Source organism: Spea bombifrons, chromosome 2 (assembly GCF_027358695.1).
Source record: "Spea bombifrons isolate aSpeBom1 chromosome 2, aSpeBom1.2.pri, whole genome shotgun sequence".
Taxonomy (NCBI): Eukaryota; Metazoa; Chordata; class Amphibia; order Anura; family Pelobatidae; genus Spea; species Spea bombifrons.
In genome coordinates, this window is record NC_071088.1 from 11,682,930 (window position 1) to 11,706,461 (window position 23,532).

The following is a 23,532-nucleotide window of genomic DNA, read 5'->3' on the forward strand; positions in this document are numbered from 1 at the left end:
TCTCTTGGTGATCATGATGATGTTTCAAAATGTTAGGCAGTACCCAGGGGAACAGATTCAGTCAACGTTTCACACATACATTATGTACGGAAAGTGTACATTTGGTAAAAGTGACATTTAATGTTTTCCAGAGATAAAGTCGATTTGCTTTTTTATTTTCCCCTGCAACAGAAATGAGATAATTCTTTAGAGTAAACTCCTATTTTTGCTTAGCCTAGTGTCATTACCATGTAAATTGTAAATAGCATCTGTCTAAATTGCAGACTTTTATAAAATGTAAAATATTTTGGCACAGATGCTAACAAAAGAAAAAAAAAAAAAAAAAAAAGAAGAAGAAAAGGGGATAAATTAGTTTTTGGATAAATGTTCTTTTAAATGGAGGTTATATTACTTATTTAGTATGTGTGTGTTCATGTGTTAATACAATCCTGGTGTCAGGGCCACATAAGTCGTGCCACCCTTCAACAAGTATGGCTGGCGGCTTGGCACGTTGCCAGCAATCCGGCAGAGGAAGGGTGCACAGTCGCCATTCTTGCTTTTCTGTTCTGAGCAAGGTAATTAGGGCTTTATTGGGTCCTGCCCTTTCCTCCTTGCTCAGTGCCAGTGAGTGTCCCTCCGTGTCCTTTGCCTAAACTTATTGATTTTGACCTTTTTTGCCTGATCCACTGTTGTGAACCTAGCCGCCTGGAATTACCATTTTTGGAATTACCTTTTCTAGTGCCTTCCAGGCCCTCTCACCCATTGGGCTCCTTCACCTGACCACATAACTCCAGGACCTCCCAAGCCAAGTTGCTCAGAGCGGTTGTCTGTGATTTTGTTAAATTTGCGAATCATAGGAATGTGAATACACCAGTCTAGTTATCCTTGAGGAAACCCTCTGTGTAATTGCTTCATTCTATTTTTTTTGTAATAATTTAATATTCATCTCTACGATTTTTGATTATGCTATTGATATACAGTATCTGTGTATGATAGTTATTTTACCATACGGTAAATATAAATTATAAATCTGCAGTGCTTTTTGATTTCCTGAGAGCCATATTTAATGAACGTGACAATATAATTTACAAGTGTAGAAACCAACTAAAAGGATACATAGAAAATTCATACATTGCCAACATCGACTTGGAATAAGAGTTTAACAAAAAACTCATTTTACAACTTAAATCAATAAATGGACCTTAATACACCAAAAACTGTCCCAGTATCACGTCCTCTCTCCTCTCCTTCTCAGTTGGTGTACTCCAAAGCTCAGTTCTAGGACACGTTCTGTTCTCCCTTTGCACTCCCTCACCTGGCAAACTAATCTCCTCCTTTGTCTTTCACCTGTTTGCTGATGGCACTTACATTGGATCGGGGGAGATCCAGCAGGACAGAAATTTCTCTGACAGTGTCGTGGTTAAAGTCAATTAGCTTTTTCTAAATGACCCATTTTACTGCCAATGATTGTCTGTAGGAGAGGTGTCCTCATATTTTTGTACATATAGTGTATGCATATCCTGTGTAGCAACACTCATCAGTACAAATCAAAAAAAAAATTTATGTAGTACAGAGAGAATGCTTATTGGTTTCTCCAGCCTCCCAAATGCAATTCAGGATCTCTCTGGGGAAGAGAAAATGCTGCCAAAAATTGACAGCTTCTTTGCCAAAAGAAAAAGTAAAATAAAAAATAATTTGCTGGAAATATGAATACATAATAATAATATATTAATAATACTACACATTTCTGCATTTAGATAGGGATCCCTGCATAGAGCAGTAATACAGTTGCTTATTACTATGAAAAAAAAATAACCAGCATACTGTAATAAATGTTCTATTAAATACAGGAATCAGTAATTGTAAGATCTCAGGTGTGCTCCATGCATGTATTTTCCACCCTATTAACCAAACTGGCCAATGATCTTGAAGTAACTTTGCAGGAGGATATAGCCTTGAATTAAGTCCATAGAACTGAATATGGCCCATTGAGGATGCAATGCATATGTCACCCTTTTACTTACAGAACAATTTTTGCAAGTGCTTAGGTAAGATGACTTTAGTGAATTTGTGAGTTTGCTGCGGCAATCTTGCAAGTTTTGCCAACTCGTAAACACTCTCAATTTGTGAATAGACCTGTGAAGCAGAGGGAAGTGTAGGAAGTGTAGTGTGCCAGCCTTCCATGGGGAAAATGTGCCGCAACCTCCAGTTTAACGTCGCACAACCCTTTAGCTCACAGGCTAGATGAATCACATACAAGTGTTTGTGGACCTACACAGTCACATCTGAACATTTACTAATACATATGCAAATATTAACTATTGTATACATTTACTGAGACTCCATTAGGATCCAATTCCACAATCATAGCAACTTCTCAAATATTTTTATGATGCTTGTATTGTTTTCACTTCCACTAACAAGAAGAATATACCGTACTTGCATACATTTACTGCCTATTTTCCTTTAGATTTACTCTTTTCAAGCTACCTTTTCTTCTGAAAAATTTCTACTGAAATTGAACATTGCCGTAAAGAGAAAAAAAGAAAGACAAATCTTAAAAGCATGCAACAGCTTCTAAAATGTTTGGTTGACCGATTATTGAATCAGCACTTCCAAGCTGGAATTTCAATGTAATGTTAAAAACAAATGAACTGTAACACAACAGTCTGAGCAAGGGAAATGGAGTCAAAGTGCTAAAGTGAAATATCAATTTAAAGGTCAGTTGGGTCAATTCAATAAAATGGTTTCTGGACAGTTGAGTTAACGGTTAACTGATTGACCAAACTAGACTAATCTTGAAGGTCCTTGCACAGGGTAACTCTGTATGACCCAGCAGTAATATTGTGACAGCTTAAACAATGCGCACACAAGTATGAAGATAGGCTCCATGCAAGGTTAGTGTGTGTGTGTGTGTGAGATAGAGTAAGTATGTGGGTTACAGTACGTTTGTGTGAGTTAGCTACAGGGAAAGGAGAGGAGCCAGGGTCAGGATGCTTTTCTTGCCAGACAGAACAAAAGGTGCTGCTGCTGTTAACGTACCGCCTGGGTCCCATAGACCCACCATGACCCATGTATGGGCCAGCTCTGTTAAGACCTCTCTGGTATGACTGGACCTGCCTCTTTTGCCCCATGTTTAAACACAGCCCTGTTTATGTTGTATTTCATCACACATACCCCAAAGAACAAACCTTGTAAGAGGATCATAATTTCTTAAACTAAGGAACCTATCCATTGTTTCCAAGATTCCACCGAAAACTGGGAGAATTTATGGTTTTTACTAAGGACATAACTGTGTTCTAACTTAACTACTGTGTAAATATGTACTTTAGCCTTGCTTTTCGTTCCAAAGTAATAATAAAAAAAAATGGTCTATTTTTTGTTTCTTTGTACAAACGCCAACAGGGTCATTCCCTAGTTTGATTGTGACAGATGCCTACAGCAATTCTGCTATTTCAGTCTGGGAACTGCAATCAGATCCGTCCCATTTCAGCAAGGATAATCTTAGCCGTAATTTATTATTTGTGATTAAAAGGAGTACACGAGCCTGAGACTCAGCTAAAAGATACAAAGTTAGACAACTCGCAAGCATTTAAATATATTTAATGGTCTAATAGTTGCAGTATGAGTTTGAGTGATCAGAATTTAGTACATGTACGAGTCATATTTTGTGATTAATTTTAAGTTGAATGTATATCTACACCTCCTGGTTGGATTGTAAAAAACAATATGCAATAGAAAAGAACAAAAACAGATTTTTTTCTATTTAACATATAGTTAAATAAACCTCTTTTTTTAAGAAGATGGAATGTAATTTGTGACATTTAGAAATATGTGTTTCTATTTTTGCATCATAACCATGGGATTTATTCACTAAATGGAGAGCTGGTTGGACAGTTCGCTGGAGAGCTCCCTGACTTCACTATACATTATAAATATCCCATTCCCAATAAGCTTCTCATGCAGGAAGAGCTTGAATGGCCCTCTAGATTTTTTACTTTACTAAAGGAGTGGTAGATAAATGGAAAGGCCCAGCAGAAGTGGTAGAGGGTAATACAATGAGGGAATTAAAACATGCATGGAATGGGCGTATGACTATCCAGAATCTAAGACAAGGGCGGATAAACTCGCAGACTAGATGGGCTGTTTAAACATATAATATATATTATAATCAGTGAGACTCCATCAAACATCTTGTCACAAGACATAAACGCCATGATGCATGTATCCTGCAAAATTCTGGTTTTAAACATATTTTTTATTACGTTTCCGCAGATATGTGCAATTTTCCACCATTTCTAGAATATGGGTGAAGGTTGTCAATCACTTCTTTTACATACCTTAACCCGACACCTTCTGTGCCATGACGTTTTGTACTATTTTTATAGTAAGCAGATAATACAATAGATCACCCATTTGCAACTGGTTGAGTGCTATGTAAAAATAATTCAATGAATAATTCAATCGGATTCATTCAACGAATTGCATTGTACTTGACACTTTCATTAGAAACAAAAGAAATAGCTCCATATCTGCAAAAATTAGATATCAATTACCATCTGAATATATTAAACGACAAAATATACAAAGCTGTTAAAACAGGCATTAAGGCTACTTAATTGTTGCCTACATTTTATTGGATTGACATAAAATAACATCCAATAACCCATGGGTCTTTGAAGCAGCCCATATATAATACAATTTATAGTAGAATCAAAGGTTAATTCATCAGTAGAGCTAAGCTTTCAATCTTTAATGGCTATCACCGCATATTACTATTTAACATTTCTCCATTGATTTATTCTTGAACGTTCAAAGTTCGTTCTACAAGCAGATGTGTGATTGATGCGATAAAGCCAGCATTTTTCTCTTCTTACCTAATTTTCATTTTAATTTTATATTACAGTTGGTCTCATTATACTATTACAGCTTGCCCTTGCGACTTGTGATGCGGCTCGGGCTGGGAGCCCATTGAGGACCTTTCATTTAAAATAACAAATTATCTTAGTGGGTGTTCTTAACCGGACATTATGTGGCGGGGCTCCCTGCATTGTTACGATCCCCATCAGGTGAAGGAGGGTGTTTCCACTTTCATTGAAAGTCAATAGGCAGAGCACCAAAGCTGAAGGTCAACTCATTTCCATGATGGTGGCAATCTGAAAAGGAAATGATGTAGCCAGTACTACCCTCGGCTGGTAACAGGAAAGAAGCATTTCATTTGGTTTTGGTCAAGCAGGTCGTCTGTATATAAAACTAGAAGTAATGACAATGTTTACAGTAGTACTAGAGCACAGCAAATAGACCAGAAGATCTGATAGTTGGATTCATTTTTAATCAAGGTTGCTGTTCTCCATGTGGTGGCAGGAATCATCTCTGGACAGTATATAGAGCCTGAGCCTGGCTCCTCATCTGGTTGCAGCTTGCTGTCCAGGGGTTAAATGGGAGGAGGTTTAATTGCACCTCCCCCAACACATTAATAAGGTTTTGGTGGCAGTATAAACTGCTTTGTGTGTCCACTATGTAGGAGGTGAGAGTAGGTTCTCACCCTATTGAGAGTGCGCCTTGACGTGGCGGGTGAGCTTAATTACGCTTTGGCCAATTCATATAACCAAAACCTCTCATTTATATTATGTTTATATATTTGTTGCCAACTTTATTAGGGTAAGAAGCGCAGACAGTATTTTGTTTTTTGCATACATTGTACAGCCAACACACTGTATTTGCAGCATGCTTAGGCTAGGTTTCCACTTGGGTTTTTGTCCGGCCTATTTCTCGTAGGACACACAGATACTGGGTCCATCCTCTGCATTGTAACTGTGGAAAAAACGCCATAAAAAACGCCAAGGCAATAAACCCACATGGCTTTTTCATGGCGTTTTTTCTCTCCCATAGACTTCTATTGGAGAAAAAAAGCCAAGATTTCTTGCAAAAAACGCCAGAGTGTCAACATGCTGCAGTTTTGAAAAACTGCCACAGAGCCCAAAAAAGCAGAAAAACGCCAAAGAGGACTAAAAAAACGCCAAACAGAAAAACGCCAGGTGGAAATGGCATTTTGCGATTTCCTATTGAATTACAGCTAACATCTGGCTGCATGCGTTTTTCACAAAAAAACGCCAGGTGGCGCTATTGGCGTTTTTATAGGCGTTTTTAGCTAAAAAAACCCAAGTGGAAACCTAGCCTTACACCTGTTTGGTAGGCCTCATATTATACATTTGTATTATTTGAGCCTGAGACTAGCTTAGCGCACCGACATTTTTTCTTTTCCCTAGTATATAGAAGTGTCAGCCAGCATACAGGATAATACGTCTACCCCTCTTCAACCAATTCTGTTACTGTAAAAGATTCATTTCAATTTGAAAACTGTGAAAATGCTAATGTTTGTTTTCTTTTCACTCATCAGTTGGCAACATTTACTTACGTGTAACATCTCTGATAAAAGAATATTGTTTGTTAACAAAAGGAAGCAAAACACGTAACAAAAAAACCTTCTCTTGATGCTTAAATCCCTTGATACTCAGAGAGGGCAAACATGTGGGAAAATAGATCATCACTTGACTTTTTCCTGGATCCATCCAGCAGTGATCTGTGAACCCATCTGCCCTCATATTTGACCCAAGGAAAGGGGCCATCCAGAAATTACAAGCATTTTTAAAAACGACTGATAAAAAAAAAAAACTATAGCAATGGCAGCGGATTGCTAAAAATGGTTTTTAGTTGTGCTGAAGGTTGTATTCCCATGTGTATCAGTTGCTCCCAGTTGGGCCCTATGTTCCTGTTTTGTCTTTTGGGTATCTCATTTGGCTCTCTGATTACTTTATTATTATTATTATTATTATTATCTTTTATTTATATAGCGCCAACAGTTTACTCAGCGCTTAATACAATACATATATTCAAGGGGTCTGACAAGACAAGAATTGACAGACTAAGACAAACCGATACATTTGGTGGAGAGAGCCCTGCTCGCAAGCTTACAATCTAGAGGGAAAATGGGGTGATAAACATAAGGCATAGAGAAAGGATTACTTCATATTTTATTATGATCTGGCCATAGCCCAGCCTTAGGGCATTATAAGAATTATATGGTGCATTGGCACTGCCGACATCGTTGATCATCACGGTTGATTCTGTAGTAGCACAAAGGTCTCAGCATACCAAACTTCCTGATTACAGCCACATTCCTCTGCCTCCTTGCTTCTATCTATGAACTTGTTTATAGCTTTGATGGCAGATGGTGCTAAAGTGAAAGGTTAAGGCAGCATTTTCATGATGTTTGATTTCTGCATGTTCTTTGCTTGTTTCTTGCTTCATTTAAGAAATACGTACTTCCATAAATAATTACAAATAAATAGCAAACATTATTCATGATTTTAAATATTTCTTAAAATAATTTGACATGTTAAGAAAAAAATGTTTCCTAATAGGTGTTGGAATTATGTCAGCCACCTGGTTTATGCAATTACCTAGTATTACTGTTTCTCTTATTTAATGACAAAGTGTCAAAATATAGAGAATGCTGGCAATGGTTTAGATTTGTCTCAGCAAAGTTTTTAAACAGAAATGCTGATGACTTGCCGTAAAATGTAGCAATTAAATAGTAAGTAAAAATACAGAATTGCAAACAAAGCTACTGTTTACAAAATGGAATACAGCTTCCCACATCCTACTTAAAATATCACATCAGATGTCGAATATATTTAGACCTAAAGTTACAAAACTGAACTTTTCAAATGGCAAAAAGAAGCTGAGAACTTAGGGGTGCACATAAATATATATATATATATATATATATATATATATATATATATATATATATATATATATATATATATATATATGCTATATATTATATTTATACATTTATGCTATTCTTCATCTAATTCTGCAATTTCTAGATCCCCATCTCAAGTTAACTTGGGGGCACCATGAACCGCGTGTTATATGACCTCGGGGTAGTTAAGACAGGTCTCTATGTGAGGGAGAGAGTGATATAGTGTGTATATACAGTATTTAAGTGTATGGTGTTACCATGCATGTGTGGGTAGATGTCGGTGTATGATGTTAGCATGATTGTGTCAGAGTCTGGGATTAGATTATGTGTGTATGTTACTAAATGGTGTTAGCATGAGTTTGTGTTTGGTGTCAGTGTGTGTTAGTGTTACTGTGAGTATCTGTGTCAGCATATGATGTTGGAGTGACAGGGGTCAGCATACCATTAGTGGTACTAAGGAGAGGAGGGAGATTGTGTATGTATTAGTAAGAGTATGGTGTTAAAGTAAGTGAGTATTAGAGTGAGTTTGCATATAGTATGTGAGTGTGTTTTAGTAACTGGGAAATACTGCACCCAGGTACCACTTAATGCCTCCGACAACCAAATAGCAAGTCAATTTGGATTACCCCTTTTTCTGTCTGTAATTAATTGCACATGCAGGTGGTAATCAGTGGTATTTTGTCTGGAAGTCTGTAGGCCTGATCTAGGGCAGTGGCTGAACCACCCACATAACCTAGCTCCACAGCTGGTGTCGTTTATGCCAAGTGTCATCATATGATGTTATATCCAGGCTCTCAGCTTTCTAATTACTTGTGGTGTCAGGTAAGGTTACTACGAAGGCTGAGGAGGCTAGACACACAACTCTATAGTGTAACTGGGCCAGTTACAATTCCTGATCCCATTGATCGGCCAGTGGGGCAATCTGTCCTCCCTTTTGGGGCAGAGAAGCTGTTACACTCGTGGACCTGCCACCATAGGCCTAGTCGGCCTAGGCAGTAATATGCCACTGGTGGTAATATATCCTTAAAAACTGTACAAAAAGTGTGAAAGGCAACCAAAAGTAATATCCGTCCTTCACCAATATCAAACAGCTATAAAAGCTTATTGAAAAGGCAGTTTTGGAAGAAACTGAGGTGGTGTTGATGTCATCACACAAGAACAAAAAGTGCAGAACAATTTAATATAATTGTATGAAATTGTAGTAATTGTAGTACCAAATGCATCTTGAGGGAAGAGCCTTGTAGCCAAAGTGATCCGGAACACATATCCAGGTACATTTTTGTATTGCTTGATCATTGAACAAATCCCTGTGTGTTTTATCATGTATTCTTATAATAACAAAAAACCATTTTGGAAGCCAAAATTAAGGTTCATTTTGACTGGGATGAAATCTAGTCCTTGGTTCTATAACAAAATATACATTTAAAAATCATTGAAATTAACTTTCAATTTTGCTGTGTATGCTAAAGAAAACTTTGAAAACTGGCTTGTTATCTTCCTGGCTTTTTTTGAAAAAAAAAAAAAATGAAATTTTCTAAGTAAAGGTGACCCCCATAGTTGCACATTTGGAAAAAAACAATGTATCTATTATGTTGATAATATGTTTCTGCCCTGCGATTGTCATTAGAGCATCGCATATGAAAAGAAATGTCAACCAGAGGAATAATTTAATTCTGTACTAAATGTTAGTAGTAACTACGATGACATTCATAAAGTTCATAATATGGAAAGTACATTGTCTAGATATGATTAATACAGTGAAAGATCAATAGGGTACTAACAAATGCTACCATCTGAGAGCTCAGTTATTTGCATAATTATATTAATAATCAGCCCCTGTGGCTGAGCCTGCATGTGATCTACAATTATAATACCTTATACTTGAGAGTTCATTTAATTTTTCTTAAGGAAGTCTTGTTTCGGGAGAGTAATGTATTGCAAGAAATGTTGAGAAAAATGTGTATTGCTTCAGGCCACATATATAATAGAAAGAATAGAACAAGTTGCACGGATAGATAAAATACATATCCCGGTTCAGCATTGTCATATTGGCAAACTAGGCGACTGCCTAGTAAGTCGAGTTGTTAGAGGGTCCTACCATAAGCCTACAAGTGGCAAGTGGCTTACTCAAAGTGCTACCGTAAGTCTATAAGTCCCAAAACTGGCTGTCTATATATCACATAAAAGAGACAGCTTTTACAATTTATGTGTTTTCACTTAAATCAAACAATAGGGACAATTTCACAAGCAATTTAGCAATTTCACCGAAAAAATTCTTCTAGCTGAAAAAAATTATTTTGCTGAGCACTGCTACAACTTTGGAGGCTAAAGCAAGAAAATTAGGTACTTTTGTAGGTTAGGACAATTGTAAAAAAAAAAAAAAAAAAAAAAAAAAAAAGTGGTGTTTTTTTTTAAAGAATGGGGCTAAAATGAAGTAATGTTATTATATTATATTTTTTTACTTAAAAATAAGTAGGGTGTGAAATATGTGGTGGGGGGAAGGAGACAAACTTACTTTGCTTGCGGTTTTGCACCACTTCTAAAACATTTATAATAAATATAACATATTACACTGCAGTTGAATGTTTTTGTTTTTTTTGAACACGTAAATCTGTAAAATCATTTAGTTTGTTTTTTTGTGATAGAAATTCATCAAACGTCTGAATTAATTTGTAATAAATGCCCAAAGCTTAATCAGCCGTGCATGCATCTATAAAGAAAAAAGGTTTAACTAGTCAAACTGCAAATAAAAAAAAAAGAAAGGTTGCATTCATTATAAAAATTATTCTAAATTGAGGCACTAAAGATAACAATAAAGATAAAAACTGAAACATATCATTTTTGAACATTACCTGGTCGCAATACAAAATGGGGCAGAAGAGTATACTTTTCCAAAAAATTTAGCTGGAGGTACTCTGCCAACTACGAACCATGTTATTTTTGAAGAGAAAGGTACAATAATTCTATTTAATTGTTAATATATATGAATATATACCTTTCATTTTTTTTGAATAGCCAATTCACTGGTTTTATTTCTTTAATAAATTACTAAAATCCTTATTACCATTCTCATTTTGTTTTATATCAATTTGTAAAACAAATGTCCTAATGTGTAAATAGAATTGCTGTCAATACTAACAGTGTACACATCAACAACGGATGAAGCTATTACAGTCACAATGATAAATACATTTCTCAATTGCATTTGAGTTTTAATTACACTGGATCGCAATAAAGGAAAATATGACACGTTGAAGGGTACGTAAACATATCCTAATATTCATTTTGGTGACAGACTAAAAAATAAATAGTAAAGTCGACACAAAAATAATTTCTGCACTTACTGCATAATATATGTGGTGTGTATTATTTTCTGCATAAATAAAATTTGGCTTGTACTTTGTTTCTCTTTGTACAGCTAATTTCTACCATCTGTTCTGGAACAGCTGTCAACACTTCCGTCCAATTTTTAATCAACTGATTTCTACAGCAGTTTGCGTACTGTAAGTGCAGTTTAAAATTTGTTTGAATAACACTTTTTTCCTACTTTCACTAAAAAATTTTATCACAGTATACGAATATATATGCTAACGAATCCACATCCTTTTAAAAAAAAAAAAAGCGGAAAATACATTCCATTATCCCAATTATTAGATATTTCTGCAAAAATAAAATCAGGATGGGACATGCATCATGTAAGGAGAACAGTTGGACAAATTTAAACATACAGTATTAAAATTAGCCTTCTTTGAATCCTTTGTTGGCAAAATGTCTGTATATAATGCATTTCCTTGTAAATCTTTGATTAGGCCCTAAGTCACATCTATAGTCATAAACTATAGGACAAATACTGTGTATAACTGAAGGCCAGACCAATGATACAATATTTTCACAATTAAGGAGCTTTTGGCCCTCATGCAATTGTACAGTAAGGGCCCCTTCTCTGGATTTCCTCCCTTTAGCAAGCACTTTTCTCCCGTTTTCTATGTTTTCTGCCTAATGCTGTCTTTTTTCCTTCTGTTCGATTCTTACCTCCCACTTTGACAATTTCTTCTATTCATCGATTGGATAGTTGAGGGAGAGGACGTCACCAGAAGCTCCACCATTTTGGTGGAAGTTCGTCGGGAGGTTATGTCCACCAATTGTGGATGAAGAAAGAAGAGAGAAGAAAGAAGAGAGTAAAGAGAAGATAGTAGAAAGAACACGCAGATGCAGAACATTAAGATGCAGAACAAGAAGCTGCAAATCATAGAAGCAGAGCTCTGAGGCAAGGAAGAGGAGCTGCAAGACACAAAAGCCGAAGTGGTCAGCCGAGAAGATAGGGAGACATTTAGAGAGCATAAATGAAAGTGTGAGAAAATGAGTGAGAATGGTTGCCTGAATGTTTTTGGCCCGTGTGTGTGTGTGTGTGTGTATGTATATATATATATATATATATATATATATATATATTTTTTTACTATCCATTAGTCTCAGGTGACCTTGTTGTAAGAAAGTTTAGATATGAAGCACAATAACATCACAGAGAAACTGCAGTGGCAGCAATGCTTTTGACTCTAATAACCAAAGAGTTACAAATCCAGATGGCATCTACTTATCCTGTAACATTTTTTCAAATCCAATAAATCATTTGGGAAGGGAGGACTCTGGTAGTAAGCATTCATTCATTCATTGCCATCTGAGAGCAATAGATTATTGCAGGGACTTTGGAGGTGTGAATGATTGCAAGTTTGAATGATTTGTATGCTTAATTGTCATCAGAATCCTCTTAGGTCCTCTCAGTACACCACCTGCTGAAAAATGTGTATATTGTGTAATTATAACAGAATATATTCCCTTTTTACCAACTCTTCACTATGCTACACATCCGAATAGGGAACACAATAAACTGTTTAGCAATGCAGTATATGCTTAAGTAGCACTGTAAGAACATCCACAAAGGTTATCGCTACACTGACCCAACACTGTAAGGTATATTCATTAGAGGGACACCAGCCATCATGCGCAAATTACTAAGGGCTGCTTTTAAACTTAATTGGACCCTGGGCAAGTATTTGCATAAACTCCCACCCTCCTCACTCCCTATTATGCAATCACACCCTCCACTCCAACACCAAAAAATCCCCCCCAAAAAGTACTTGTCATATTGACTCAGCAGAATTGCAGGAGACTGTAAGAGAGGAGAAGCACTATACTATGCAGGGAAGGGAAGAAGCACAATAATATGCTGGCCGGATAGCAAATGAATGGTGCGGGTTCAGCGAGTAACCTGAAACGGATGTGTGAGTCATAATAAGGGCTGGATTTAGGTGTTCAGTTGCACTCTGCGGGCAACCTCCATGATGCCTTCTCCCCCTTTGTCCTCATGTAGTTCATGCATAGAAAGGCAGTCTTCCTGTGTATTTCATTGGGGAATTTATGTACTAGTTGTTATTGATAATCAATACATTCAAGGGTTTCATTCTCTAATAATCTAGGAATGATCATAAATATTTTGATCAGTGACGCTAACTATATGGGAGAGAGCCCTTGATTGTGGAAATTACTCTGACATTAATGAATCTAGTCTATACATGAATATGATTTAGGGAAATGTATCTCCGAATCTTGAAACACACGTTGTATGCTCTTGAATCCCATAAAGAAATAAATGTATTTGAAATGCAATTACTCATCTTTAAAAGTTAGAGTAGAAATTAATCATTCCATTCATTACTGTCTCCCGCTACACTTTATTCAGTTGATCAACATGGAAACGTGAATAAAGCATCTGGAAGCATGCTGTACAGGGTGTGATGGGAGGAATTAGGATTGCCTCAGACGATCCCTTAAGGTTTATCCAATATCATTGATCTAGGGACTTTTACATTTTGTGGCCAGAGTCGGAAATACTTTTAAAGCCAGTTAAATATGTCGGGTTTTTGTTGTAATCATTCAGAACTAGTGTTGCGCTTATAACTCGACTCTTACATCGGGTTAAAAACAGCTCTCAGTTATAATATGGGATAGGGCACTGTCAGACGCAGCCCACTCCATTACACTAACCTTCATGAGGAAGTAAAAAAGAGCAAAGCAAAATGTATCAATGTCCAATCAATTTCAGTTGTAATAAAAAGTTTGCATACCCTTGGAGAATTCGTAATATATGTACCATTTTTTTATTTCATAAGGAATTCATATTCAACTGTATGTTATAACAGAATGGTACAATAATAAAACATGGCAACAAAGAAAAGAATGAAATGACCCCTGTTCAAAAGTCTGCATAGCCTTAGTTCTTAATACTATATATTGCCCCCTTTAGCATCATTGACACTGTGCAGTAATTTGTAATACCGTATTTGCTCGAATATAGGCCGCACTCCCCCCCACTTTCCAAATGTTCAAATGGCCAAATATTCATAAGTATGTAAACTTTTGATCAGGGCCATTTGGGTGATATCTGTTATCGTTATGATTTAAAAAGGAGCCAAACAATAATCCATTAGCTGTGAATAAAATACTGTTTTTTTGCATGATCAGTCATTTTTTTCAAAATCAAGGTCAACATTTCACAATTTCTGCCAAACTTTTGAGCATAGCTGTAAATATGAATTGCAACAAATTCATAAATAAGTCTTTCAAATATACCATGTGTAAGGTAAAAAAAATAAATTGTAAGGTTTGATACTCATCGTCAACAAGGGTACCAGGAGTTAAACTACATTTTCAGGCTCACTATTCCCACTCTACCACAGTCTGTATGTAGATCCCAGCCAGCTGGGGGAAACAGCTACATCCTAGATCACTCATTCCAGTTTTGTGGGCTCATTTATTCCCCCTCTAGTTCACATTCTCTCACACGCTCATTCACTCTCTCACACTCTCTGAATGTCTCCCTTTTCCTTACCTAACCTTCCACTGACCACCTCCCCTTTGTGTCTTTCAGCTCTGCTTCTTCTCTCACATGTGCTTCATCTTCTTGCTTTTGTCTTTTTTTCTTTCTTCATCTGTATCTCCGTGGACATGATCTCCCTATGAGCTTCCACAAAAGTAACGAAGCTTCGGATGACATCCCCTACCCCGATGATCCACCATTTTGCCCGAAGATAACATTCCATGAACTTCTGCAAAAATGCCAGAGCTTCCGGTGACATCCTCTCCCTGATTCAAGTTCGCCGTGTCATGTCAGCAGAGATGCGGATAAAGAAAGAAGACTGAAGAATAGAAGAAACAGAAGAACAAAAGAACAAGAAGATGAAGAGGATGCTAGAGAAGAAGCAGAGCTGAGAGACACGGAAGTGGAAGGTAGGAAGGCATTCAGAGTTGAAAGAGAATAAAAGTTTGAGAGCGTGTGTGAATGTAGGTGCCGGGATTTTTTACCCAGAACAAATTCACAGCAAACGGAATTCATTAATGTGTTTGAATCATTTTTGGTCCATTTGAACATGTCTAGTTTCTATAAATGTAACTTTGTACAGACACTTACTTATCTGTTATTGCAGATGAAGCTTGGGCCACCATGGGAAACTAATTGGCTACAAGCTACATGAAAATATATGCCCATGTACTTGCTTACTAATACAGAAGAGAACCTCGGAATGGTGCTCTTCCATGAGATCACTGCCCTAATAAGATGGCATAGGAATTCTAAAATATAGTACATGGCCTTTTTGTGTCCATAGCTTGCAATAAACAATTCAATTTTGAAGGATAAGGAGATTAAGATGTAGAATGGAAAAAATACATAGGTGAAATTTCTAAGCATGAACTAAGAATGTAAACACAACTTATATTAAAATACATCAAAAGATAAAATAGAAACCATTTGATTGTGGGAGGTTTAAAAAATCTAAGGCTTATTTGTGGTGAATTTGATAATGATGTCTAAGGTTAAGTGTTTTGCACAATATGAATCATTACTATATGGCTCAATGAGAATAAAGATACAGGGGGCAAATTAGAGATTAGAAATTAAACAACATGAGTATGACTATGAATTAGACCCAATTTGTCAATAAATTATATCTCCCATATGCATGTATTAACATAACAAGCAAAATTATATAATCCCATAAGTATACTTCTGTGAAAAAGTATGACAAATGTGGTCTCTCTTCCATATAAACCGATTAACATAATAAGCAGAATGAAAAAGATATATCTATAATGATTATACATTTTGGATATACCGTATTTGCTCGATTATAAGACGACCCCCAAATCTGAATATTAATTTAGGAAAAAAAAGAAAAAGCCTGAATATAAGACGACCCTATAGGAAAAAAGTTTTACCAGTAAATGTTAATTCATCTAAACAATTTTTTTTAATAAAAGCTATGATTGAGAAAAATATTTTGGTTTTATTTCCTTCTATTTTCCTTCTATTTTCCAACCTGCCCCCCAGTTATGCACATCTGCCCCAGAAATGCCTTATAGCCCCTATATGCCACTGTGCCCCATGATATGCCTTTTTTAGAGGGTTAAAAAGGCATTTCTGGAGGCAGAGTGGCATTAAGGTGGTTAAAAGGCATTTCACACAGCACTCTGCCTCCAGAAATGCCTTATGCCCCCATTTAAGACTCCCCCGCCCCCCAAACTTACCGGTGCTTCTGACTTCCCTGTCATGTAGACGGGGCAGCGTGTAGATCCCACGCACTTACGCTGCAGCCGGAAGGAGGCGTGGCTAGCAGCGGGGGTTGTCTGCGTCCATGTGCGGGGAACTCTGATCTCTGACAGCCGGGGAACGTCTGCGCGATGGACGCAGACAACCCCCGCTGCTAGCCACACCTCCTTCCTGCTGCAGCGGAAGTTGTCTACGCGAATCGCGTAGACATCTACACGCTGCCCCAGCTACACACCGGGGACTCAGAAGTACCGGTAAGTGGGGCGGGCGGGGGGAGACAGGAGGATCCAGGTCCCCTGCAGCTGCGGGGGATCTGGATCTTAGTCCTCTCATAGTCAGACCTATTTGAGGTCTGATTATAAGACGACCCAGATTATAAAACGAGGGGTATTTTTCAGAGCATTTGCTCTGAAAAAAACCTCGTCTTATAATCGAGCAAATACGGTAATTAACCCTTTAGATACAATTTAAATACCTGCATGAAAATTGTTAATGTCTAACATAGAGGGGCATTGCTCCAAAAGATCTGGGGCTAGAGCCCACAGCAGATTTGATAGCAATTTTTGAGTGGGCGCTGCACATATATACACATATACACACACAAATATTTGCAAAACGTTTCTAAATTAACAAAATTCTGATTTCTTTATTGCCAGCAACCTCTGTGAAATATGCAACATAGTCTATCTGCTTTAGACATCCCTTTTCAATTCTATAATTGCCCAGATTGCATCCACTGGATTTACCCCACACCCAGATTGCACCCACATTGGTGTCCTCTCAGAGTCTCAGGTCTCATCTTGATCCTCCCCTTTCTCATTATTAGACTTGTGCGAACATGAAAACGAATACGAAGAGTGCGTTTTCGTGTTCGTTCCAAAGACACGCCGAAGAGAAGACAGCGGTGGTAAAACATAGGCGAAGACGAAGACACACACCACGAAGATCTTCGTGATCGTCTTCGTCTTCGCCTACTAATCTCCCTGGTCCCTTCCCCATCTAACTTACCTTATCTTCGCGACATCGCAGCAGCTCACGGAAGCGGAAATCCGCAGGTTCGCCGTCACAGGTTACAGGGCAGTGCGAATGAGCCTATTGGTCGCCTACACGGACCTCCTCTGGCATCAACCAATTGGTTGATGCCAGAGGAAGACCCTGCAGGTGACCAATAGGCTCACTCGCATGGCCTTTGTAACCCCTGAGAGTGAACCTATGGATCCATAGGTTAAAGGGCCGTGCAAGCGACCAATAGGCTCACTCGCACGGCCCCTTAACCCCTTAAGGTGCAACAAGTGCACCAGGAGCCTAAAAGTCTCTACGAGCGACCAACAGAGTCGCTCGTACAGACTTTAGAAAGTTAACCCCTAATGAAGCAACTTGTCCGGCAGATCCCACTGGTCTCCCTGTTCTATCAGTTAAATGTCCGTAAAAGCGACTTTATTGGTCGTTCGTATGGACATTTAACTGATAGAACAGGGAGACCAATGGCATCTGCCGGACAAGTTACAGCACCAGGAGCCTAAAAGTCTGTACGAGCGACCAACAGAGTCGCTCGTACAGACTTTTAAAACCCTAATGCAGCAACTTACCCGGCAGATCCCACTGGTCTCCCTGTTCTATCAGTTAAATGTCCGTACAAGCGACTTTATTGGTCGTTCGTACGGACATTTAACTGATAGAACAGGGAGACCAGTGGGATCTGCAGGACAAGTTACAGCACCAGGAGCCTAAAAGTCTGTACGAGCGACTTTAGCTCCCTTTTTCCCTTCATCTCTCCATTTTCCCTATTTCTCCCATTTCTCTTTATCTCTCCCTTTTTTTCTTTAGTCACCCTTCTCATTATATTTCCTTTTCTTTCTTTGTCTCTCCCTTCTATCTCTTCCCTTTATGGTTATTTTTTATTTTTTTATCTTTCTTTTTTATGTTTACCATCCCACCTTTGTCTTTTTCTCTCATCCTCTTTCTCTCTCTACCCTTTCTCTTTATCTCTCTTTTCTCCTCTTCCTCTTTATCACTCCTCCACTTTCTCCACTGCACCTTTTTTCCCCTATCTCTATCCTGTAAAGAGCCTGTCGGGAAGTCTTGTGATTTTAGCAATGGTGCTTTAGAGCAGTGTTTCCTGAACATAAATTATACGAGTTTTAGCTTTCTTGGCCTAGATATCATTATATAACTGCATCAGGAGATATTCTGAAGAAAATAAAAAAAATCTCCACATCAAGCCAAAATCCTAAATGAAGGAAACATTAGAATCTAAATGTAACATAGCTTTTCAACTACTCTCTTCTATGAATTCTTATGGCCCTGTGTAATATGGACTCTTATATTACATTGTATCAGAGCTAGCTCTCCTTCTAGTTGACTTCAGGCTCAGCTGCAATCTATTATGCCCTTCGGGTAGAAACTGATTTCATGTGGGGATCCAGTCAGGTCAACAAAGAGGATGTTAAAACAAAATATCTACAAATGTGGTGAAAATTAGATAAAAAAGGCAATTTATTCACCTATAAAAACTATATACAACCAGTGGAAATGGGAAAACCCCTCAAAAATGTATTTAGGTATTTGTCCTAATTTTGGAACAGCTCCTGTGGCCAGCACTGTGTGTGCACTACATGTCCTTCCCCTTTCACCTGTTTTTCTCTATGCAGCGGGGCACCTTTCCCCCCCTCCTCCTTGGTCCTTGTCAGCATGATCTAAGCATCTGCAGAGAGATCAGAGGAGATGAGAAAATGGCTGGAGAAGGTAAACGAGCAAGTGTTGGGGTTGGTTGTTTTTGGGCAACAAATTTTATTTCTGAATTAAAAAAAAATGCTTTCCAAATTTCGACCAAACCGTAAGGGCAGGAGGAATTCATTCTCTGAAAACAAATGAGCCAAAAAGGAAACAAAACGTTTGTCCGAAATGATTTTGTGCCTTATGGACAAGCCTAGAAATTATGTAACTTTGTCGACAAGCACATGATCTCTGCATCAACATTCTCTGGTGAGTCTGAGTCTATTGGCTGAAACACTGCTGTGCCATTTTTAAGAAAATGACCTAGGTTGAGCTGAGCTCCCAGACATGCTACCAGTCCTAGTGTCATCCAACCCCCCCCCACCCAGATTGTATTTATTTTAACTTTTAACTTTCCTCACCACAATGGACAGGGGTGATGGGGAGTGGGGCAAAAATTCCCCCAAGGGGCAATTTTTATATATTAACCCCCTATCCCACTGAAAACAGGATTGGGAAGGCATGTTTAGGGTCTATGCCTCTTTTAATGTTTTTAAATTATAACCCCTGCATTCCAATTAGCAGTAAATGGGTGAGAGTGGAGTATAAATGGCATATACCCCCCACCATGTTTTTTTAATTATCCCCCACAACACACAGAAGAGGGGAGGCAATTGTCACCCCCCCTTTACAGAGCACATTTTGGTAGTTAGTCTCCTCAGCTCTAATCCTTTGACTCATATACCTCTATATTCCCACAAAATTGATTTTCTCTATAAAGTTTACAGCAGTGTAGAAAATCAAGAACTGTTAACAACTTTCATACACCTTTAATATGTTTCATCTACACATTATGTAAGTACTAACGTATGTTGAATGGTGACTCTTTATATACCTTATTTTTTCTAATGAATAGCTTAACCAGGTACAATTTATGACAATGTGTACAGTTCAAAACAAACTGTGATCCCCTCTGCAGTTCACAACTAATGGTGCTTCAGTCCAACCAAATAAACATGAATACAGCTGACAAACTATATGTTTTTGGCATAATGGATGAATAAAACAGATTACTGTTGGGACTGTTATTTTTACATGATAAAGTCATTTTAATGGAAAAAATGATATACTGCAAATTAACACAGAGACATCTGTGCTGACACAAGCAGCTGCTGTGAGTTTCTTTAATCAAAAAACACTTGACAATGAAGCAGACTGTCAGCTAAATACCAATTCCAATAAGTAAACACTAGTCTTAAATTCCTTTAACTTAGATTGTGTTTAATAACATCTGCAACTGAATCTGCCACTAAATAAAATGAGTTATAATGGCAAATTGAAAAGGCGAATAATAGTGTAAATCCATGCTGTGTCTATAAACCACATCCTTGTTCAGGGCCAGACTGGGGACAGAAACCAGGCCTGAAAGTAACTAAACACCAGCCTCATATTTCATAGTGCCATTATTGTGCATACATCACATGTGTGAGGACTCTGTCCAAATTTTGTTCAGAATAGGGACTTTTTTTTTAAGTATATATATATGAAGAGAAACACAGTTCTTAATATCACTGAGGCCCATGAAATCATGTAATGGCGCCTGCCTATATACACACATACACCAATCAGCCATAACATTATGACCACTGACAGGTGAAGTGAATAACACTGCTAATCTTGTTATCATGGCACCTGTCAGTGGGTGGGATATATTAGGCAGCAAGTGAACATTTTCATCCTCAAAGTTGATGTTGTAAGGATCTGAGCGACTATGACAAGGGTCAAATTGTGATGGCGAGACGACTGGGTCAGAGCATCTCTAAAACTGCAGCTCTTGTGGGGCGTTCCCGGTCTGCAGTGGTCAGTACCTATCAAAAGTGGTCCAAGGAAGGAATAGCATTGAACCGGCGACAGGGTCAAGGGCGGCCATCCACAAAGGGTGTATCCAAAAAGTGCAATCTGCATAATTGCTAGTGCTAAATCCCAAAGAAGTGCAAACGTGCTAATATATCACCTTCCTGTTAGTACAATCTTGTTTTTTTTTATCATATTTGGGTGAGATACTAAGCAATCTTGTCCCTTTTCTCTATCACTACATCTAGATCCAAAGATATTGAGAAGAGTTTGAATATCACAGATCAATTGTGAGTGCAATACTTACCACTGACTAATAAATCACACTCGTTATTACTGGCGACACTATTGTTATTTTCTTTTTCTTCCCCGAATTAATTGAAGTGTTTTGTTGATATCAGCATCTGGAGAATGCTGTTCTAGGGTTGCAGCTGTGAAATAGGGGAAGTATTTTATTTTTATATATATTTGTTGGTAGAGGACAATTCAGTGCAAAATATATTGACTGTCTAATATTTCCACTATAACTGAAAACAAGAAAATGAATTCCTGCTCATCCACATAGTCGACAGTTGTAACCAACATAATTGAAGCTTTTATCACTGAAACACACTTAACATGGGGAGTGAAAGGACATTACCATTGTTCTAATTTTCTGATCCAGATGAACAATTTAGATGTCATTCAATAAGAAAAAGCCAACAGAGGTTAAACAATGTAGCAAATTCACAAGACCATTATGACTTACAGAACTTTATATGTATTATGATTACAGATTTACATCGATAATTTTGCTTTTATTCAAAATTTATTTTGAGTAAGATCAATGCCCACAATATGCAACCTGTTGTTATGTGAAGTGCTCTCTATGGTCTTTATGATCTCTGACAGCAAGGCGCCTCAATATGCATTATATTAATAAAACTTTGACATTCAAAGAAGTTGGATATACTTTTACTTATAAATATGTGTTAGCCAGAAAAGAAAATATCTGCTGAAAAAATGAGAGATACTGTTTCGATGAGAAAAAAATTCTCTGGACATAACATATAACCCCCCCCCCCCTAAAATTCTAAAAATGGTTCTTCTATCATCTAGCAACTACATTAATGATACTTATGGTTCTGGTAGGAGCTTAGAATTTCAAGTACGCTAATGATACAGCCATTACAATTATCTTTGAGGAAAATGCATTTGAACACTCACATTTTAAGGTGTTCCTTTATTGATACTTTTAATGAGCAAACCATGAAGTCTAGAAAGAGTCTTTGGTTGGTTTGGTGTATTGTAAAGTTGCCCACTGTAATTGTGCACAGATTGTCCCCTATCACCGTTAAAACAAATCTCCACTTCTCACTACTCATACTATTGGACCTTTCTGCAGTCTTTGACACACCATCCTCTCCTTCTGCAAACCATTCTAGCTCATGGCATCCATGACACAGCTCTTCTGTTGCTCAAATTCTACTTTCTGACTGTACATTTAGTGTCTCCTTTGCTAGAACTTGTTCCTCTCCCCTACCTCTATCTGTTGGTGTTCCCAAGGCCTCAGTTCTTGGGCCTCTACACTTCTCCATTTACACCTGGACAACTCCTATATTTCTATGGCTTCCAATATCTATTCATGAACGACATCCTAATCTACATCTCCCCTCCCTGCCTTTCATCCTCTCTTCTTACTCTCCTCACAGACTGTCTTTCTGGAATTGCATCATTGATGACATCGCACTACCTTAAGTTTAACATCTCAAAGACTGAGCTTATGGTTATCCCACCAACCCCTCTGTTCAGCATTTCAGATATCTCTATTGCTATTGACAACTCCATCATCCAAACAACTGACTAAGTTCACTGCCTTGGTGTCACACTTAATCTTGCTCTTTCCTTCATCCCTTACATCCAAATCCTGCCGCCATCGCCTGAAAAACATCTCCTGAATTTGTCCATTCCTTACACAAGAAACAACCAAAATATTAATTCACTCTCTTATGATATTTCTTCTGGAATATTGTTACTCCCTACTAACTGGTCTACCCCTTTTCCCCAGTTTTTACCATTCCAATCCATCCTCAACACTGCAGCTAGACTAATCTCTGTCAATGTTTCTCATTGGCTCCACATACCCTCAAATTCAAACTTCTTATCCTGATGTACTGAGCCATTAACAACTCTGCACCCCCCCCACATCTATACCCGCTTTTCAAAATACACTCCTAACAACACTCTTCATTCCTCTTAAGAACTGCGTCTCACTTCTACCATCATTACCTGTTCTCATTCTTGTATTCAGGAATTCACATGTGCTGTATTCTCTGGAATTCCCTACTCCATTCCATCAGATTTTCTCCCTTGTACGCAGATTTCAAAAGCTCTCTGAAAACCCACATTTTTTCGAAAAAAACCTTTCTTCCTAACACAGCATCGTAATCAAGCCATCTAAACGAGAATATTCCAAGTGCCTAGTATATGGTGTTGACATTCCTTGTGACCAACATCAGCAACTATATCATAAAGCAATCTTGAGAGGTTTAAAATCGTACAACTTATTTTTTATTTTATTAGGATACATATTTTTATTGCAGTCATAGATTGTTTGGAATTCATAAAT

At 37.7% G+C, this 23,532-nt stretch overlaps 1 long non-coding RNA gene across 1 annotated transcript in view; it reads left to right on the plus strand.

Annotated features, from left to right (window-relative positions):
* LOC128474484 (uncharacterized) overlaps window positions 1-17,691 on the plus strand; it is a 175,870-nt gene extending 158,179 nt beyond the window's left edge. Inside the window, exon 3 of the long non-coding RNA XR_008346351.1 lies at window positions 17,580-17,691. This is a non-coding gene — a long non-coding RNA (uncharacterized LOC128474484). The remainder of the gene's footprint in view (window positions 1-17,579) is intronic.
* The last annotated feature ends 5,841 nt before the right edge of the window (window positions 17,692-23,532 follow it).